Raw genomic sequence first — 22117 nt, forward strand, 5'->3', positions numbered from 1 at the left:
AGCGATTGTTCTCCTGGCTGCATATTGAAAACTGATGATAGATATGGGACCAAATGTCACAGAAGAAATGACTTTTGCCTCCATAAATGTTTTATTCAGCACCGGGTTGCTGCAGTCCCATTCATACAATGGAGAATGGAAATGTTATGCATGGGTGTTTAAAAAACTATATCGTCGATGACCTTTTTATAAAGGAAAGGGTAAATGACTTGTCATCTAAATATGACAGAAATGATACACATAGTTAAGGTAAGATTGGGGTACATTTGCAAATGGCAAAGGGTATTTTTTAGTCAACCTGCTGGCTGCTGCCAAAAATGCGAAGCAGCTCAAGTTGCTCAGATTTATGCTTGTGTGCGCTGCCGATTTTTTTTTCTCCGTGCACAGATAAAATGGGGGGGCCTATCTGTCTCTGAGGCCCATCCACAGATGTGTTGGAATTTTTTAAATGTTAATGTCATTCAGATTTATGGGAGGCAGACAGACAGCTGCTGGGCTTGATACTGTTTATGTCATTGAAATGCACACAGACAAAAATGTTTCGCCCCTGAGCCTCAACAACACTAAGGGTCATGTGGCTGCCGCCAGCGCCGTGTCTTCACATCTATTGACATGTAACAAATCGTAATTATCTTTTCGTTACTTCATATTTACCTGCGTCTGAGCTGTAGGAGAAGTTCAGTTTAATCAGCTTACACTGTGCTTTTGTCCAAAGAGGCCTGGAGATAAAGAGCAACTGGAATAAAAAGATGAGGAAAGGGCACTTTTAAAGCTCAGCGTATTAATTTTCCTACCATTTTCCTTCTGGGTCGTCAGTAATATGCTGGCTTACTTTTTATGCCAAAGGCTAGCCAGGGCTCACCAGCAAGGACGTTCTGAGTCAGTCGCTCCCTGCCACGCTTTTCAGTCCTTTAAACTTGAGCAATGTTAAACAGCAAAAATAAAGCAACAACTTTATCCACTGGGATGAGATTTACCATTCAACAAAACCTGCCCTGCCCCCCCCCCCTTCCTGCTCCGAGCATGTTCTTACCGATCAATACTGAATACATTAGAAGCACACCGAGCCCCGCTCGCCTCTGTGTGGACCGACTGTGTATTAAATCAAACAAATTGATTATCTTAAGTTCAGAGGAGGACAACAATGAATTGCACTTAGTCCTCAGCTGATCTGTTAAAGTGCCTTCTGCTTATTCCAGGTGATGACCTGAACACCTACTTTCAAATCAATCAAACGGCAATTAAATCCACTGTTGACACGTTGGCTATCACTCCTGCTACATTCTTTATCTGCTCCCGCGGTTTGCCAAGATTCTCTGAAGTCCCTCAGTAGAGTGGTGCAGTAGGATGACTCAGTGATATTTGAACGGCCAATGCAAAAAAATGAATCTCAAAAATATATACATTTATTGTTGTATTTTATTGTTAAATCAGAGATTTAACGGAGTTCAATTATTTTTATAATGTAATACACACTCTGAATTGTCTGCAGGTGTCAGCGTACCTTCACTTTTTCCTATTCCATGAGTGTCTGGTAATAGATCCAAGTAGGTGCAAACACAAGGGGTATAAAATGCATCTTTCTTACCTTGGTGGACTATGAGTTTGAACCAAAGGACAAACATACACATCAGAACTACGAGTGGTTCCAATAGGGGGGCTTAGATGGGTTGCTTGGAGAGATAGTTTGAGGAATTCTACTGCGATTCTGAACAGCCGGGGAGGTTTCTTGTAAGGATACATCATAAGAACACTTTCAATAAGTAGATATGTTTTCCCATCAATTAAATCTCAAGCAAAACAGTTGGTTTTGTCTTTTTTGTCTTTGGTTATTTCTTGTCAGCGATTGACATAGCAGTCCTTTGCAACGTCTTAGCTTGTGTATCCGTCAATCTTTTTTATGTTCTCATTTTAAAATCCATGACAAACACTTCTAGATTATCGATTAATGTTTCCAGCATTATTTTAAGTATATCATAAGAGGGGGTGTATTTCACCAGTTATAGAAAATAGCGAAAGGTAAGAGAATCATAGCAATGACTTAAACGTAGTGCAAAAAACTAGTCTGGTTTCATTTGCAATCTTACAAAATTCAGGATAAGGATCAGCCATCCAAGATCATCTATGTAGGCTACATTTGTAGAAAAATAGTACTGTAGAAAGTCTGTCCAATATAAGTTATGAGGAATATTGAAGCAATAATTCTGTTTAAAACTCAAGGTTAGAGTGTGTTAGTTTTTTGCGAAATTCCTCATAGATAAAGGTGATAAATCAAGTTAGTCACAACATCTTTGTCGTTCCATTTAAATCTCCTCCTCTAATCACTGCAAAGATGACGTTGGTTAGACAGCAGGCACAGTCGTTTTCGGCCGACCCACATAAAACCATACATCGATTGGACCCTCAAATGATTCTTATTGGTTGACATATCTATGCAGGCTACATCTGTAGAAAAATTATCCTGTAGAAAGTCTGTCCAATATAAGTTATGAGGAACATTGAAGCAATAATTCTGTTTCAAACTCAAGGTAAGAGTGTGAAAAACTAAGCAGTTTCAAACAGACTGTGTTAAAACTTAAAGAAACAGTTCAATAAATGATTAATTATTCATCCGTTGAGTGATGCAATCAGAAAAGTCAACCCGTGATGGACGTTTTGAGGGGTTACTGTAACATGCTTGTGTGCTGTGGGCACTATAAAGGTTGATCCTCCTCGATGTCTCACGTTTTTTGGGGAAATCAGTCGCATATATAAAACGCTTCATGGTTGAGGGATGGGAGTCATTGCTTCCATCCCTGCTGGGAGAGTTGATGGGGTTTTCTACTGCGACGTGTAGAACGATCCCGACAACTGATTTGTGCTTGTGTGGATCTGTGTGGGTTTGAGAGAGTCGGTTACGCTCAGTGATGAAACTTTTTATGTTTCATCACTGAGACACCGGTGTTTGAACAAGTGGAAGCAGCATCTTGCTGTGTTTCTCATTTAATGGCACGATTGCTTCAAAGGCTGGATATTTTCCTCATGTTTCTTATTTCATGAAAAAAATAATTCAAGCACTCTTTATTTGAGTGAACTAAAAATCTGAAACAGGAATAAAACTGTAACTTAACGATGGCTACATGCTATTTTACACCTAGTTTGTGTTATCTATGGGTCAAAGTGACCCAAAGACCCGAAAACAAATGTGTTTGTTGCATATGTATCCACTGGATATCTATTTCTTGAAGCCAGGGAGGTCGCCTGTGTTCTTTCATCCCTCAAGAGAAGCTAAATAGTGATTTAATGAAAACCTATATATTGCACTAAACACCAATAAATACTTTGATATTCAAACAGATATCAGATATTTTATTTGACTAAAATAAAAGCAAAATAAAGAGAGTAAATGGCCAAAGTATTGGAGCACATCAACTGGTTCTTGGTGTCCTGTAAATGCTTTAGAACAGTGATTCCCAACCTGTGGACCGCAGCCCCCTGGAGGTCCGCGAAGGTATTGCAAGCGGACAAAATCCTTTCCAAAATGGTATCTTTTTTTTGTTGGTTGGTGGGTGTGATTATATAAAAATAAAAATACACACAATAATGTTTTGTATGTTAAAACTTGTTAAGTTTAAAAGGACATTAAACATTTTCAAATATTCTTTTCATTATATTGTTTTTCCTTCGAGTATTATACATGTGACAAGGAAATGAGAACGCATTATAATGCCTTCGTATTTATCCCAGTCCCACAGAAAAAAATGGCTTTAATTTGAAAGAAACCATAGCAAGTGGAAAAATGTTACTCGTAAAGAAGTCAATACTTTGGGGTCATTTATACAAATACGTACACCTTTTGACCAACAAGTATAAAAAAACAAAAAATGATATAATAGAATACGGTGCTAAAAATTTGAATTTCAGGAGAAAAGGCTTTATCTAGCAAACCTGGAAGACATTTTTTAAGATTCAAACTGGGTCTTCAGAACATGTATAACATGGTGGTGAAACAGTGAAAACCAATACTCGCTATGTTTTTTCCATATAACTCGCTTGCCATTTAAAGTTACAGTTTGTAATGACCCTCTCGGGCCACATAAAATGGACAGACATGCCTTATACTTACAGTAGCTTCTATCGTAGAAGTGAAGAAGATGATGAAAGAAGCCTCAGTCACAACGTCACCCAGAGACCCTTGGACAAAAACCTGTTTCTATTTGTTCAGGCTTTTCCTTGATTTTCTGGAACTCCTGTTGTGTTATCCATTTGATCTTGATCTTTAAAATATATACTTTATTGAATATTGTTTTGATTGTTTAAGCGCTTTGTGACCCTGGTCTGGAAAAGCGCTATACAAATAAAAATGACTTACTTACTTACTTAAAAAACCATGCTAACACAAACATTGATGAGCAGCCATGATCCATACAGTCATACATGTATAACGCTGACAATATTTAGTGCCTTTACACCTTTTTTTAAACAAATATTATATAATTCAAATTCTTGAATTGGTCTCTTGTTTAATATTATTGGTAGTTTTAGGCAAAATGCCTCATGGATAAAGGTGATAAATCAAGTTAGTCACAACATCTTTGTCGTTCCATTTAAATCTCCTCCTCTAATCACTCTGCTAAGATGACGTTGGTTAGACTGCAGGCGCAGTCGTTTTCGGCCGACCCACATAAAGCCATACATCGATTGGACCCTCAAATTATTCTTATTGGTTGACATATTGATGTTATACAATCAAAATCATCTGCCAGGAACAACAGTTCACTTTAGAACTTTAATGAATAAAAAAGATTCACACTTCGTAAGAATTTTTTTGTAACCTATATTTCACTCCTTACAACCTGAAAGCTGCTAGATGTGTTTACACTTTCCTCATATCACAAAGGTACATAAAACACGCAGTTACACATCAAACCAACAACTGTTGTCAGACAGAAAGCTAAAAAAGCTTCTTTATTTGACTGATCGTGACTGTAGTAAAGAAACATGGAGTCAACTGAACCAAGGTCACAGAGAACGTATGAGCTCAGAGTCGAGCCATCTTTCACAGCATCGTGTCGTGGACCTCCTACTCAAACTCGATCCTCTGTTTCAGGACTTTTGTGAGCAGAAATGATTCATATGAGGATGAAACTGTCAGTTTGCTGAAGTGGACGAGGTTTTCATTAGACTAAATACTGAATATTTTTTTCAGAGAAGAAGGAGAGCTGGCAGAGGTGTGTAGCTCTCATGTTTTATCTTCTGTCACTGAGCTTTCAGCGCTGCACTCCACCTCTCAATGATTTAGCATCCTACATTCGCCTCGCCGCAGAGCGGGAGTGTGTGAACGTAGATGTGTGTCAAAAGAAAGTCTGCCGAGAAAATACTTTTGTGTAACTGACATGTGTCCCAGATTTGAAACTAGTCGGTGAAATAAAACTCAAATTCAATTGAGTAAACTTGATTTTATAGCCGAAATCCGTCAGAGTACATATTTTAATCTTTTATTGCATCTGCCGTCAGAAACTGATGATTTTCGAGCGAAACTGTCATTAATCTGAAGGACAGAAAGTGGAGATGATATCATCGTGAGGCTAAAATCCTGGACCTGCTCCATTGTCGGTGAGTAATGGAACAACTGCAAGGACACGGTGACAGCAGCCACAGTCGTTGAATAGTTATTGAGATTAGGGAAAGCAGGTGAGAATGCTGTCATAAAAAGAAGTAGAAATTGTGATTAAAATAAAAAACAAGATGTATAAAATTGAAGACAAATATTGTGTTAAGCATTGTTTACATTGTGTCATTTGTACGATTAACCTTTGCAGTATTATCTTCACCTGCAAGTGTGTTTGTGTAGTACTTATGGTGGCCCTGGATAATCCAATAGCAAAAATATCAACCAGATTTATGCTGCATATAATTTTAGAACAATTGACAATCTCAATCAACTAGGGCTTAATTTCCTAATATTTCCACCTGTCCAAACATCTACATATAATCCACCCAGGCAGAAACAGGCCTGGTCACACACACACCTTCCTGTTTAAAGGGCAACTAATGTGTTGATTTAAGTATGTCTTAAATAAATCTTGGACCTCTATTGTACGCATCAGTATTCTAAAGAATTAAGACACTACTGATGATCAACATGTGAATCTGTCATCATTTTTCAAATCTTATTGAGTTGAAGCTTTTGATATTCCGAGATTTGTACATCTTGTGTTAGCGTGTGCACACAAACATATATGTTTGGCACCGTCAACATGAACTCTTCCTCCCTGGTGACCAGTGAATCAGATAGGCAGCCCTGCCCCCACCAAGGAGATTAAACAAATTTATGCAAAGCTTGTAAATGATTTATACTGCCGTGAACAACAAAGGTTTTTTTTTTCTTTTTTGTGCGTGGAGATGAAGAGAAGGAAGGAGGAAGCCTGAGACGTATGTCCTACTGTGACACTGACAGAAGACGTTTGCAGTGATAAACTTTGAGTTTGCGACGAGGCATCCATTAGTGATGTTTTTCTTTTTTTTTTTCTCCAAGAAATGCAAGGAAGTATACAATGCCCCCTTTTTCTCTGCGTACAGAACATCCATTGTGGATGGCAGCAGAGTGCAGTGACGATGAAATGCTATTCAGGACCACAGCACTCACTGTTGGCCTTGGTTCTATGTTTAGACAGAGCTTTTAAGCACTCTGATGTCTTGTGTCTTCAAATCAGTGTGTGCATGTGTGTTTGCTGTGTCTGCAAGTGTATGTTTGTGTAAGGGAGAGTTCTTCATCAGAAGGGGATAAAAGGCAGAATGTGTTTGAGCTCTTCCCACCTCCCATGGCTCTGTTCCCTCCTAACTCCACCCCCAAGGATGCAACGCGTGGCTGGGTTTATACACTATTCATAAAGACCAGCGTGTGCGAGAAAAATAGTCCCATTATTTCCAAGCGGTAATGGGATATATTTGTTTCACGGCCACCAGTCTACAGGGTATATACATTTGTTTGTAATTGACTCGCATGTTTGCAACGGTATTACTCTTTATTGAATAGTACACGTGCAGCCAAGTTTGCATTATTAAGTGAAGCTTTGAGAGCGAACGTGTTTTAAAACTGAGGATGACTGGTTTGGGTTGCTCAACTAAACAAACCAGTCATTTCAGTGGGTGAACCGACTAAATGGTAACTCAACCCAATACGGCTTCTTGATGCAGTGAGGAGAGAGGATTGAAGGGATTTTGATGGTTGTTGGTGCACAGACACCAAGAAGGTTTACAGAGAATGGTCCCAAAAAGAGAAAATAGTGAGCAGCAGTTTTGGTGGAAGAAGGTGAACAAATATTCAGTAATTGGATGATATGTCAGTGGAACGTGGAACGTTTCATAAACCTTGTTGAGTATTTGCACCGGAGAACTTTGGTCATTCTGAAGGCCTAGCTCTCACATCACCTTCAGGGACAGAAAAGCAAAAATTGATACACATTTTTAATCATTTTTTGTTGTCATACAAGGCCCCATGTGCTATATTTGCTTAACTCTATGGTCAACTATAAGCATCTACAGATATCAAGAAACCGTCGCTATAACGACAGGTTCATTGACGTCAACACACACTTTTATACACGTTGACAAGTTAAGCGTTTGAATGCATATTTATCATTTAAACAAGTACCTAAAAGTGTTAAAAAATAAAGTATATTTGCATAAGCTTTTTTTTTTTACCAAAGTTCACACTAACTAAAATGAATCGTAAACAATAGTGCAAAACAATTAAACAATTCAGCTAGGATGTTGACAGATTTTCTTCCATAAGCAAACTGAACAAAAAGGAAAAAAAAAAACACTACCACCGGTTTCGTGGCCACAAACTACTTAGTGTGTAATGGTCGCATGACCAACTTTTCTAAAAGGCCAAAACTATACAGCAACTAAACTTGCATAACCTCACCCAAAATTTAGATTTCACTCATTTCCTAGTCACACTCATGTCGACTATGGGTTAAGATTATTTTCAATGTAATCCTATATATATTTTTGACGGTCGCATAAGGCGCCCACTTTTGTTCATCTTTTTTATCGAAAAAGACAAATTTAAAACAATCAAATCCATCCATGGTGCTCGTCTATAACAGCCCACTGTTGTATTGAAGTTTTGTTACGAGGAATTGTTCCGAAAATACTTGAATAAGTCTATATATTTTGAGTTTAAAGCTCCTGGTCTCCCAACTCCTGCTTTAAGTATATCTCCAATGACACACATTGCAAATTGCATGCCCATGATACACGTCGATAAAAACTTAAAACAAGCGTAAAATATTGATTTATAGACATTATTATTTTCCAAACGATTCCTTATGTCATTTTAGACGAAGACAACTAAGCTCCAGTCACAACTAAGCTCCAGTCGCTACATTAAAATGATTTACAAAAAGGAAAATACATTTTTGCCTATAACTTGAAAAAAGGAACAGATTACTCTGGAAATAATTCCAAACCCTTAGTCGACTTGAGGGTGAGTAGAAAATGAGTCGAGTTTGACTTTTGGGTGATCCATCACTAACACAATCGGGTTTGACACCCCAATTGATTTTTCCTGCTGTAAAAACCAATGATTTTCCTCTCTCCAAAGATATGAAAGACTTTGGTCAGTCTTTTGTTGAGGGGAAAAATAATTGATGTCATAATAAATGAATTGATGGGAATTCACTGCTCACTGCTGAGATAATAGTGTGAGATATGTTCCCACACCAGAGCGTTACTAAAGACCTGTGGGAGACCAACAATCTAGATCGTCTTTAAGCTTACCTACCGTGGCTTCGGCTACGCCCCCATGGGATGCCAACTGGTTTCACAACCTCATGGGAAGCCCTGCCACAGGTCAGTGGTCTTGCACAACATCAGTGCAGCATGTTCGCCTCCCGTCCAGTGCCATTGGTGACTGATGGACTGTGACCACCCCGACCCCCATGTCCACCTCCCACCCATACAGTGTTACCAGGTGCTGTGCTTCCTGCACGACTCCCCCCTCTGCTCCGTAAAACCCCGTCACCCTCCCGCCCCTTAACCCTGTCCTTCAGACAGCATTGTCTGGATGAACAATGGACTCATTGTTACCTCAAGGTGGCGTATTGTGAGGGGTGTGCACGAAGGGCTGCAGAGGTGACCCTGACAGTGCAACTCAGTACACTCGCATGCACAGCACACACACGCATAGCTCTGGGTTTAATATGTTGCTAAAGCTCAGTGTGAGAGGGGGTTCAGACATGTCTTCTTTATTTTTAGGAAGAAGCATAAGAAAGAGTTTCTGACAGTTCATGACCTGGGATCAGTTGACACAGGAAGTACAGTTGGTTTACCTCATGAGGATCGTCAATATGTGAGAATTTTCTAGAACTAAGAAGGATATTTTAACAATGTGAAATTAAGATTGACTTTAAGTAGTTAGTATTATTGATTGGAAAATTACTGTACACACATCAAGGTTTTTCGATGTACAGAGTTTCAAAAAAAGAGATTTTATTTTATTCTTTTAATGATTTATTACTAATTGAACTCTAAATATGAATATAGGGCTTTTGTTTTAACATTTTGTTTCGTGTTATTTTTGTGAGTATTTATTTTCTGTCAAAAAAGATTTAAATAAATATTAATACAATTTATTTAAAAAAAAGGCTTTTACATCAGATTAAAAATGAATAAACTGGGCACGTTAATATTTTTATCAAGCTAAAATGTGTCCAAGAGGAGTGTCAACCGGCTGGACAGTGCACGAATGCTCCTTCCCAATAGCAACACTAATAGACTCAGGGTCTCATTCATTCCTCGTGCTGTTAGATTGTTTAATTCTGAGTTGGGGGCAGGAGTGAAGAGAAAAGATGATATTCCATATTAATCTTTGTTTGTTTTTATTGATTATGATCTTAAGACTTAGTTTGTGTCATCTTGCACTTTCTTTTTATTGCACTTTGTTCTTCTTTTTTATGAATCTATCGTCTGTGTTGCTGTGTGCTGGCTGTGAAAAAAATTTCCCAAAGGAGACCTCCAGAGGGATCTCTCTCTCTCTCCCTCCCTCCCTCCTTCCTATCATCCGTCCGTCCGTCCGTCCGTCCATCCATCCATCCATCCATCCATCCATCCATCCATCCATCCATCCATCCATCCATCCATCCATCCATCCATCCATCCATCCATCCATCCATCCATCCATCCATCCATCCATCCATCCATCCATCCATCCATCCATCCATCCATCCATCCATCCATCCATCCATCCATCCATCCATCCATCCATCCATCCATCCATCCATCCATCCATCCATCCATCCATCCATCCATCCATCCATCCATCCATCCACCAAAAGAAATGTATTCGTTGATCGGGTTTCATTTTAATGTCTGAGGAACTAACAAACCTCAAACAATGAACTTTTCATTCAAAAAACGAAATAAACTACATGGTTATTATTTGTTCATATATTCATCTTCTTTCTCCAAATGTGTCCTCTCTAAACTGTCAGAGTTGCATCAAGGGGTTAAAGGAGCCTCATGTAACACTGGAGCGGTTTAATCCTTGTGTTATGTCAAGGTGAACCGAAGGCCTGAAAACAAATGTGTTTGCGGTATCCCTTGTGTTGCCAGTCCTAACTTCCTTTAGCTTAAAGGTCTGATAACAGCAGTTCATCTGCTTATCATTGCCAGACCTTGAAGACAAGATTCCAATGTTTGTGTTTCTGTTTGATCTCCAAGTAAATCAAATGGATGTCTAAAGGTCAGTTGTGTGAGTAAAGACCAATCTTACCGGTCTATTCTGTTATTATCCGATGTCTTATAGTATTCTATGGATTATATGGCTCTTAAGGGATCATTTTACAACTGCCGTATGTTTATGGCATTAAGATAAATGTAAATATTGAATAAAAGTGTTTCTTAGGCCATTTATTAGATTTTTAAAAACTTGATGAACAAATGTTTTGGAAAAATCTTTACAAGTAAAAACAAGAATTGACCTCAGCAACCCATGCTAACCTTCTTACTACATTTAATTTCCATCAGGCCTGTTGCTGAGGTTTACGTCATTATTTGAGAGCCGCCATAAAGCATCGGTCAGAGACATGCAAATAGTGTCTGAGTGATGAGTGGATGATGTCAACAGGCCTGTGACCTCACCCCCAGGGTCACGTAGGTCAGCATGGGTGTGAGGGGTGATGTGGGAGAACAGGTCAATGACTAATTAGAGCTCTAAAACACTAAGCGGGTCAGAGGGCCAACGGTGGGTCTGATGACATCATATGTGCTCAGTGTATTGTACGTAGACCTTTGACCTTTGCAGTAAACAGGTGATTAGTTAATGCAGATCAGGAACAGGTTGCAAAAAAAATCTTCTTCTGTAAGAATCAATGGTGGGATTCGTGACAGTTTGAAGGTCATTAACGTTAGCATGAGCTGCACAGAAAACAGCATCATGAGCTCATTCCTGTTCCATAATCAATAGAAATCGATCTATTTGTCGTAATGAAAACGGTGTTATTGGAAGTGTTTTTCTAAAGCCACCTTAAAAGAATGTCTTTTGTCATTTCCGTAGCAAAAGATAGGACGACGTTCTCCTTTTCTGAGGAAGTTTTTCAGAAAAATATCAGTTAATAATTGTGATGGTTTTTCTTTGGAGCAGGGGTCTCATCTCAACTTCCCAGGGGGCCATCAGAGGTACATTTGTGTTGAGATCGAGCCGCATTCTTGAAAGTCTTTTAGCTCTTTTTTAGGTATTTTTTTTTTTCATCACAATGTCCTAAATTAAACGCTATTTCCTCAATCGCTCTAATGAGATCGTCTGTCATGTGAAATTTACAACAAAAGAGTTTGAAGAGTACCACTTTCTAAAAAGTTTTGCTATTGATCTGATTGATATTCTGTGTTTAAAAAAAGTCATGTTTAAAAAAAAATCCAAGATGGCGTAGTCTAGAAAAAAACAAAAACAAGCTGTTTCTCAAATCGCATACTTGTGTACTTAAACTAAGTAATTTTAGCGCATAAATTCATAAGACATACTATCTTTCGATCTGTTTGTTACTAGTTTCAGTGATGCTGATGCATACTAACCTAAGAGAAGTATGTGATTTGAGACACAGCATCAGTGATTAATCCTTTAGGAAAAATCCTGAATACTAATAGCTAACTTTTTCTTGACCCATTATTACCCTTTTGGCGCTTTTTAAGTGACTTATGCCTAAAGACAGATTCACACAAGCAACCTCCTTGGCAGAGGTCAAACAGAAATATACCATTTACCATATTACAAAATACAAATGGGCCCACATAATGTTAATCTTTACAATTGCAATGTAATATTCATATCCTTGCACTTGTGAAGTACTTGTTTATAGGCTTACAATACCTCAGACAAGTTCCTGAAAATACACACAGACTCAGTTAACAAAAGAAATATTGATTTAATGAACAGGTATTTTTTGATTGATTTAGAAATCCACACTCAATATTAAAATCTAACCTGGGGAGGGTTGCTCTTATGCCCCGAAAATCAGAACAAACACGTTTTCTAATTCATCCTTTCCCCGACATGTCTGAAGAAAGAGCCATTTTGTGTGATCAGCAGACAGTAGCCTGTGCGTGCCTGTCGTTCTTCCAAGTGAAGAGAGAGCAGGTTTGGTTCCATTTAGGATATAAATATTCCCTCAGCAGATGTGACCTTTACAAGAAGATTGTTCAGCTCGGCTGGCTTTATTATCTAGATTATGACTATAAGCCTTTTTCAAAAACTGTCCTTTTGTCCCTTGTTGACTTCAGCTGCAGGTCAGATCTTCTTCGTGTGTGTTCACTGAAGTCTAAGGAAAGTTTCTGCATATGAAACTTGGTCATGTCAACTAGAAACACATCAAACCCCTCATTCATTAAAGGCAGCAGCTCCTTAGAACACTATACATTTCTGTGTTCTTTGTTATTGGCCAATTTGATTTGGCCAATTGGCCCATTAGGCTTGTGTCGTGATCATGTTGTCAAGATGGTTCTCAAAATCAATTTAGCCAAATATTCCAATTGACTAGAGTCCACTCTTTAAGTGAAAACTGTTATTAATTAAAAAATTATAAATCTACAAGATAACACAATGGGTAACACGATTCCACACACAAGAACACTCACAAATAAACGGCAGCATCGTTCACATGACTCATTTTAAACCAACAACCTTATAGTATTTAAAACAAAGGACAAGATCAGACTTGCTGTTGAAACCTTTGATGGAAAATGAAAAAAATAAATAAATGAACCATTGTAACTCAAAGATGTTTTTAATTATTGTATTGCCACAGTCAAACTAGGAAACCAATTTACTGTTTATATTATTATGCATTTGAGTAATTCCTGAAGGTATTCATTCAATCTTGTCAGGTTATTCTCTTGTGTCTTGTTCTACTTTCTTACCGTCTTGCACTTTTTAAAATTGTTTTATTATAGAGCCGGTGACTTAATGAGATTCATCACATATAGGATTCACTTCAACTTGTTTCTTCGTTGCTATCTTTTGTTCTTATATTAGTTTCCACTCTAGTGACTGTCTCAGCCTCCTTTTCTTCTATTTCTACCCTTTAATGAATGTTTAAGTAAGTTAAAAATACGTACATTTGAAAATAACCCAGTGTCGGAACAATGTTACTGCAATGTCTTGGATTCTCTGTATCAATGTTTCTCATTTCTGTGTGTACATTAGTTGATGTAACGAGATTATTTCTTGCTGGTTTCATTTTCTTAGTATGTTCAAAAAGTCCCTCACTACTTGATTTAAAAACACTCTGACGCACTGTTGTGAAGTAGTTTGGTGGTCATATGACAAAGTTACATTTTGAAGAACATAATTAAAATAATATCTAGAAAGATCTACTACATGATTCATGACTGTTCAAAATTGGACCAATTACTACAGAAATATCAACAATGAATAACAAATCATTTATAATAATGTCAACACATTATGTATGAACTATCGAACTATGAGTTAGGTGTTGATGACAAGTAAGCTTGTCAAAGGCTCTCATTTAAAGGGAAAGGTTACATTTAGGATGACATTCTTTGTAGTGCAGTGGACAGAAATGTTTAAAATTGCATCTGTATTAATGCCATTTAAAATATTAACATTTAAAAAGTCAGATAAACAAGTTTATTGGAAAAAAATCCAAACATTAAACATAATAATATTTATTAACATGAGTCATTTGTACACTGTCACTTGTCTCAGAACATACATGTACGCATTAGTTTGTTTATTTGTCTGAGTCAGCCACAGTCAGTGACATCAAATATTTACACGTCACCTTTTGGTGCGTGTGACTTCACATGTGCACTGCATGTCAGCACTTTCAAAAATAGAAGCTCTCGTCCGAGCCTTTTTTAATAAATACTAATTCACTAATCATCGGCGACAGATTTCCAATCCAATCTCCCTGAGGTCATGACGCTTTAATTATCCAAACAGGTCAGAGGTCACAAACACTTATCATGTGGCAGTAGGTCATAGGTCAATCTGCAGGGTCATAAAGGTCAACCCAGAAGCAGTGGCAAGATTACATATACTGTTAGCCCGGTCCATTTTTGCAGTTAATGTTGCTCCTGGATCACCTTCATTAATCCGTTGGATCCACTTCTTCTAACCTCACTAAGTTTATGATGTTTTTTAATTGTTAGTCTTTTGCACCGTCAACATCTGCAACAGCCTTCACACCCTTTAACTCTTAGACCTATATTTTAATGTTTGAAGAGAAAATTAAAATCAAAGGGCAAAGTTTGAATCAACCGAGACTTATATATGTTTAAACACATCAAGGTACAAAATGAGAACTAGAAAAAAACAGTGGACAGCAACTACAAAAACTCCTTTTTAATAGGCACAACCTCAAGAAGTACCAGACTCAGGGTGGACGACCTTCTCCTGTTACTAGCTTAGTGGAAGAAAGAGAGAAAAAAGAAGGGGGAGAAAGGAAGAAAAGCAGGGAGATAAGGGAGTACTGGACAGCCGAGTCCATGCAGGACCATGGATAGGATCCTGGATCTTGTGTCGCTATCGAGAAACCCTTGATCCAGCAGCATCCTCAGGAGATGGCACTTGAGTCAGCTTGGTGTTCATCTCGTGGGCAATACAGGGGTCCTACAGGCTTTTCTTGGGCTCCAAATATCCACTCCAAATATATGGACTGCTCTGTGTCTGGACTAAGCCTGATTTAAAATCTTTGGCCTTATTCTTCCGCAAATGCAAAAAAAGGTTTCGCACTAACTACTCCCTTATTGTTAGTGCTACCATAGCATGAACCAGCCCATTTACTTTTTCTCATTTTAAGGAAAGTTTAAAGCTAAAATATAAGGCAAGTTACTGCCTTTGAAAAGTTGCTAGTCCTTCAAAGATTTTGGCCTTCTTGCTTCCGTGTCATTTTTTCAGAATCTGGCAAAATCAACCAAATAAAGCCCTAGCATCTTTTTAAGTCCATGTAACCATTTAAAGGGACAATGCTATATTTAAAAGTAAATCACATGGTCTGTGTATTTTTCATTTAAAACATATTATGCTGTTTTGTTTCTCATAAAGGCCACAGGTTGGCACAGTGGTAAGCATGATGGTTTGAAAAGGTTGCCGGTTTGATTGCTGGTTTGGCGGGACGTGACTCGCGCCCTTCCTGTTTGGAGTTTGTATGTTCTCTCTGTGTCGTGTTGGTTTACTCCGTACACTCTGGTTTCCTCCCACAGTCCAAAAACATACAGAGGTTGATTGGGAACTTAGAGAAAATTGTCCGTATGTATTCATTAGGAATAAGCAGGAATGGATGGATGTGTCTCATAAAAATCCCCCGGCAACACTAGGTATTTGAGGGAGTATTTTTAAATACTGAATAAATAGATCCTCCTGCTCAACCACCTGCACTGGGAAGTGTACTGTGTTGGTTCTGAGACTGTATCCGGTTAATGGGGTTGAAATTTTAAAAAATGATAGAAATGATGTGTCACAAAGTTCAAGAAAGTGAGTTGTGTTTCACCTGACATTTCCGTCCACTTAATTGACGCACATTAGATAATACAGCCCACTCTGCCCGTAATGACATCAAATGTCAGATCCACCCTTAAAGGGGGCCGGCTCCTGGAACAAAAATCTTTCAGGTGGAAATTCTCTCCCTGATCTCGGTCATGTCTTTGAACAGTAGCGACACCATTTTATTAGTGACACAGTTTGTCACTGCTGAGGTTGGCATTTGAAGCTGAACACACAACACATAATTTACCTCACACTGTTATTGAAAGGTTGCTGACATGCTGAGCTTCAGCAAATTGATTAAAATGTTGATTTGTGTTCTTGCTGGGCTTCTTTCACCTTTTAAGTGGTTTTCTAAACTTCTACGTTTGGTAATGTTATTTCTGATAACGGACATTTGAAACACATAATTACAAGCTTTTACTCACCACACAATTGTAGTGTTTCAAATGTCTCCCGCGCAGGTTTCCAGTCATTAAAAAAGTGCATTTATTACATAAATCGGTTCAATTAATGAACTTATAGGGGAACTTTCATGGAACACTGTCACAAGGTTGCGATTATTGTTTGTGTCCTGAACTATTTGCTTTTTTTCACTTGCAAGATTAATCACCAGGTAGGGACACATATTCTTCACACACTGTGACAAATGGTATCAGAAGTGGCATTCTGCCCACAGCAGTAGAAAGGATGAAGTATTGTAAAGCAAGTATGAAGGACATGTAATGGAGAAATGTGTTGCAGGATGAGTGAGTGAGAGAATCATAAGGCTCTGCTGTTTGTGACGGAGCATCGCCACAAGGTTGAGTATACGCATCAATGGCCATAATTACAAGGTCCAGTGACAGAGAAAAAAAAAATCCTCAATTGGTTTTCCATTTGTTTCAGAAATGTTCCAAGCATCCTTTAGATCAAGGGTCACCAACCTTTTTGCAACTGCAAGCTACTCCAAATGGCTACCATCAGTTTGGTACACACTTCTGAAATAACAATATATAGTGTTATGGATGACAAAGGATATTCCACACATACACTAATAATAACTAGTGATTCCTCAATAAAGGCCAATGGGGCAACAAGCAAAGAAACACAATAACACTATGTTGGTTATTGCAAGTGATGAAGAACCTTCTTAAGAACAATTAATTATGTTCGTTTCTCACGATGAAAGAGAAGACTTTACATATCAAAACCAACATTTTGTTGTTTCTATTCCTTCAGTTTTCATTTTAAGTAAATGAAATCTAGAAATGTATGTTGTTAATTTCTGACTCTTACTGGGGTCACAAAGATAAAAGCAACCATTCACTCTCACCTATGAACGAATTAGATCACTCAATCAACCTCTATGTGTTACTGGAGTGTGGGAGGAAACCAGAGTACCCAGAGTAAAGTCATGCAATAGTAGGGGAGAATCAGGGGTAATATCCTTGAATTAAAGTGCCTAAAATCTCAGATAATCAAGTATACACCTGCGGCTTGAAACAACGGAAGTCATACTCGCCAAAAATTGTAAAACAAAACCCCTATAGATATTTTTAGAGAAATAAATAGCTAATACAATTGTTGATTTCTACATGATCTTTGACCTCATAATTAGAGTCAAAGGGCTGAATGTGGCCCCCAGGTTTGTCCAGTTCTATGGTGATAATATTCCAATTCCCATGCAGAAAGGAAGCAGATCAACCTTTGTGCTGTGAGGCGGTTGTGTTACACAAACGTGTCCCCTCAGTATGATACAAACATCAGATGAAAAATATACAATGTTCGGCAAAAAAGAAACATACATCAGGGTTTAGTAGTGTAGTTGGTCATAGACAGAGAGGAGCAGGGAAGGGATTTAGTTTAGGCCCATTCCAGGAAACTAGTTAAAGAGGAAATAGATACTCAAGCACTCATAGTATTGGATGATTGTTTAACATGTCTATTCAGGAATCTAAGCAATTATCTTTTTCCATGTATGGACGTCTGAAACATTCTCTCCCGGTCTGTAGTTCTGTGTGTTCTCTCTGTGAGGAACTGAAAGTGTTTACGTGTGAAGCCACTTTCACTTCCGCCTTGATGATCGGATCCAGAGTATGAAGGCATTTTACAAAGACAGGAAGACCATGTGATCTGGTCAGTTTAAGTACGAGCTTTCTCTCCAGACGAACATGACTCTGTTGCTGTAAAACGGTTCATGGAGAACGTTGAGGTGGATCATGGAAAGGATCTGAAGCATCTGGACAAACCTGATGGTTTCAATTAAGTCAATCCTGCTTGAAGATCGATGTTTAGTGGACACAACTATCTTTAGTTGTCATCAAACAGCTCACAAAAGTAGAAAGCAATTTTAAGATAACCTTGACAGTTACCAAGCCAGAAACCACAAAAGGCTTGATGAGGAAAAGAAGGAGAAAGAGGAAGAAAGGGAGGCGGCGAGGAAAGAGGGGGGAGAACAAATGACATTCGGGGTCCACCTTGGCCACCTGATTGTTCCAAAGTGAGGAGCAATGCCCAACCTAAGAATGAAAAGAAAAAAAGAGTGAAAAATCAATAGAGTGCAATTAAACACAAAGCCCGGCGCTCTGCAGCTGAGGGGAATTTGTTATTTATTAAATTCACTCCTCCGCTCGCTTCACCCCAAACCCCATGGCTGGCGTCAGTCTTTAATGCATGAGCTGGACCCGTTGTTGATCTCTTTTCAGGTAATCTGACCTTTGCGGTGGGTGGAGGGCCGAAACGATTGTAAGAGCAGACCAAGGAAGTCAGGAGTGTTCTCACTTATTGATCTGAGACCCAGCAGTTTCACAACAAAGGCTGAATCCACGCAGGAATTGAAGCAGCAGGAAGAGTGAAGTGTAAGGGATTTCACAGTTTAATATTCTTCATGATGTTGGAGCCGCTTGTAAAGAACGGGCTTGTCAGGTCGGCCTGAAAAATATTAACTTTTTGTTGGATCTTTTGTTCCAACAACACTTTTTGAATTTTCTTAATTTTCTTAAAAGTTAAAAACTAACTAACTTTTATGCATATGTATGTATTGTATATATTGGGTTTATGTTTATATATATATATATATATATATATGTATGTATGTGTGTGTGTGTGTGTGTGTGTGTGTGTGTGTGTGTGTGTGTGTGTGTGTGTGTGTGTGTGTGTGTGTGTGTGTGTGTGTGTGTGTGTGTGTGTGTGTGTGTGTGTGTGTGTGTGTGTGTGTGTGTGTGTGTGTGTGTGTGTGTGTGTGTAAGGTGTGTAGAACAATACATAAAAAGGTGTAAAAAATGTAATAGTTTTGGTTTTACTTCTTCCTATTCCTTTTATGTTTCTTTTTATTTGGATTTATTTATTCTGAACATACATATATATTCTATACATAAATAAAACACAACAACATTTTGATACATTAATTTAGGTCTTAGCACATTCTGATACTATTATCTTTTGTGTGAATCGTTCTTGGAGTTTGGCATCAGACAATGTGTGTGACCACTTAATGTCTTATATAATTGTTTAAAAGAATCATTTGGACGATTAACCTCACAGTGTTTTTAGGGGAGAGAGAACTCAACCAGGTCAAGGTTGAGAGGCAGAAGGCCCCCATTGAAACGCAATATATCCAACTTGTTTAAATGTAGATCCACAGCCCTTCTTTAATTCGGCTCAACACTACTCTGTTGTGTTTCCAGCGACCCTGCTACCTACTCAAGGTGCGTAAGGCCATCATAACACAGCGAGACGGAACAATTGTGTACCTACCAGAGAGAGACACATCTGGACCTCTTCCACGGACATGTGGACCTTTCGGTGACATCACATTCTGACCTACCAGTGGCCAACAGTCAGTCGACGACACCAGCTTGGCTTGCTTGGAAAAACAGAAGAGCGGGTACTAATAATAGTATCCAACGCTACGAACCTTGGAAGTAGAAACGCAACGAAAAGCGAGTAAAGTCGAGTCGGGTCAAGTCAGACTAACGAAAAAGGATCATCAGAACAAAGGATTTCATGATTCATTTTCTCATTCAGTCAATTATAAGGTGGTGGACAAGAGGGCAGCTCACACACACAGGTACAGACTAACACACACACAGACATACACACACCCTCAACCTGTGCTTATTCTGTCTGAGATTAACAAACAAGGTGAAAAACAAAACTTAAGGTTCTAAGAAGTAAAAGTTGGATTGTGAAAAGTTCCAGGGCCTGTGTTGACTGAACTACCGTCTAGAGGAATCGCCCAGAGGTGGGACTTGTTTCCGGACACACGGAGATAGTAAAATTATAAAAAAAATTTAGACCAGGAGTGACCAAAAAAGACTCAGCTGCGCTTTTCAGTGACCGTCAGTTTGTGTGTTTGATTAAATGATTGGCAACCTTGATATTCCCCTCTCTCTCTACACACACACACACACAAACACACACACACACACGACCTCCAACACTTGTATCTCAGACCTCTCTCTCACCTCCCAAGACCCCAGAGGAAATTAAAGCCCCTGTGTCATTGTTTTTCTTTGGACCTTGTTTCTTTTATTTTCTTCATCCTTAATGTTTTTTTTTCTCTATGCCCCCATCTATATACCCCCCACCCCCACTCCCCTCGTCCCCCCTGCAATCCTCTACCTCTATTGGTGAATTTGATCCAGGCCCGGGATGCTGGAACGCGTGAGTAAATGAAATATTGATCCGCGGCTCCGTGGCCTTGCCTTCACCTTGTCCTGCGCGCTGAGTTACCGACTCTTCCGTTCTGCTTGTAATAGGAATTATTACAGCAGGCCGGGGCCAGTAATTACTCGGCATGGCAGCCGGGGCACAGAGGAGGGGCCCCCGGTATATTTGCTGCAAAGAAGTTATTTACCGCACTTGCTACCTTCAACCTAGCGGGCTCCACTTCCTCGCCTCTGACGGTCCCTCCTGCCACGGCTATAGATTTCTTAGACTAAATTCAATTGAGGGAACTTTCATTTATCATACGAGGTGCCAGGGGACGTTTTGTCAGACTCTTCTCAATGAAAGTTGAGAGGTACCAGAGGAGTGCCACCACGACTCCAAATCTCTGGACTCATGCATCAAATACCTAAAAGGACGAACATAGATAATCCTTATTTAATGCATGCATTAACCCTTTTTTTTATTTCAGCGTGAAGGGGAAACAAAGGCCTTGAAAACAAATGTGTTTTTGGTATCCCTTGTGTTGTCTCTGGGTCAAGGTGTCGACCTCCCTGGCTTCCATCAATACATAAGCAGTGGTAACGGATAAAAAAGTTTCTGATATGAAACGCACAATGTTAGGTGTATGTACGTCTTGCTCCTGTTTTTGATGTTGTCTTCAATCTCAGTAAATCATCAGGTGCACACCTGGATTAAAGGTGTAAATTGGCTTTATAGTGGAATTACATTGAAGGTGACTGGGGACCAGATTTCAGGACAAAAGGGCTGTGACTATTTTAAGGGCAATGATTATGATCATTTTATTTGCATTCAAATATAAACCAAGGTTTTTATTTGAGAAGATTTTACAGACAAATTATACGATTAACCTCAACGCTGAAGTAAGCTTATATCATTCTTTTTATTTGGTAAATATGTGTGAAAATTTCAAACTATACATTAGAAGAAGATAACATTTTGTCTATTAATTTTTATGGAAAAGTTTTTCAAGGTTTTTCTATTGCTTCTGTCAATACAGAAGCCCTGAAAAACTCAGATTTTTATCTACACTCACCTTCTACTTATAAATATTTTTGAAATATTTACATATTTTATATATTTATATAAAAAAAACTGTTTACATTGGTTTGATCACATTGGTCTTATTTGTTATCTTCTTTTTTTTCTCGTTGGGCCCCATCATGAACTGAAGCTGCATTAAGGAGACAATTAATTTTTCATTTTTTTTACAAATGTCAAAAATAACATGGAATGAATGCAAATAATTTTGAAGATGAAAGGTAATGTGAAAATAATAGATCACAAAGGTGAAAAGGGGCTCAACCCTTGTGTTATTTTAGTGTCAAAGTAACCCTGAGATAACAACCTCCAAAACTGCATATGTATTTCTCCAAGCCAGGGAGGTCGTTCACCTTGACCTAGAGACAACCCAAGGGTTAATCAGAACAATATGTTAAAATATTTTTATATAAT

The sequence above is a fragment of the Callionymus lyra genome, chromosome 6 (assembly GCF_982586985.1).
Source record: "Callionymus lyra chromosome 6, fCalLyr1.hap1.1, whole genome shotgun sequence".
NCBI lineage: Eukaryota > Metazoa > Chordata > Actinopteri > Syngnathiformes > Callionymidae > Callionymus > Callionymus lyra.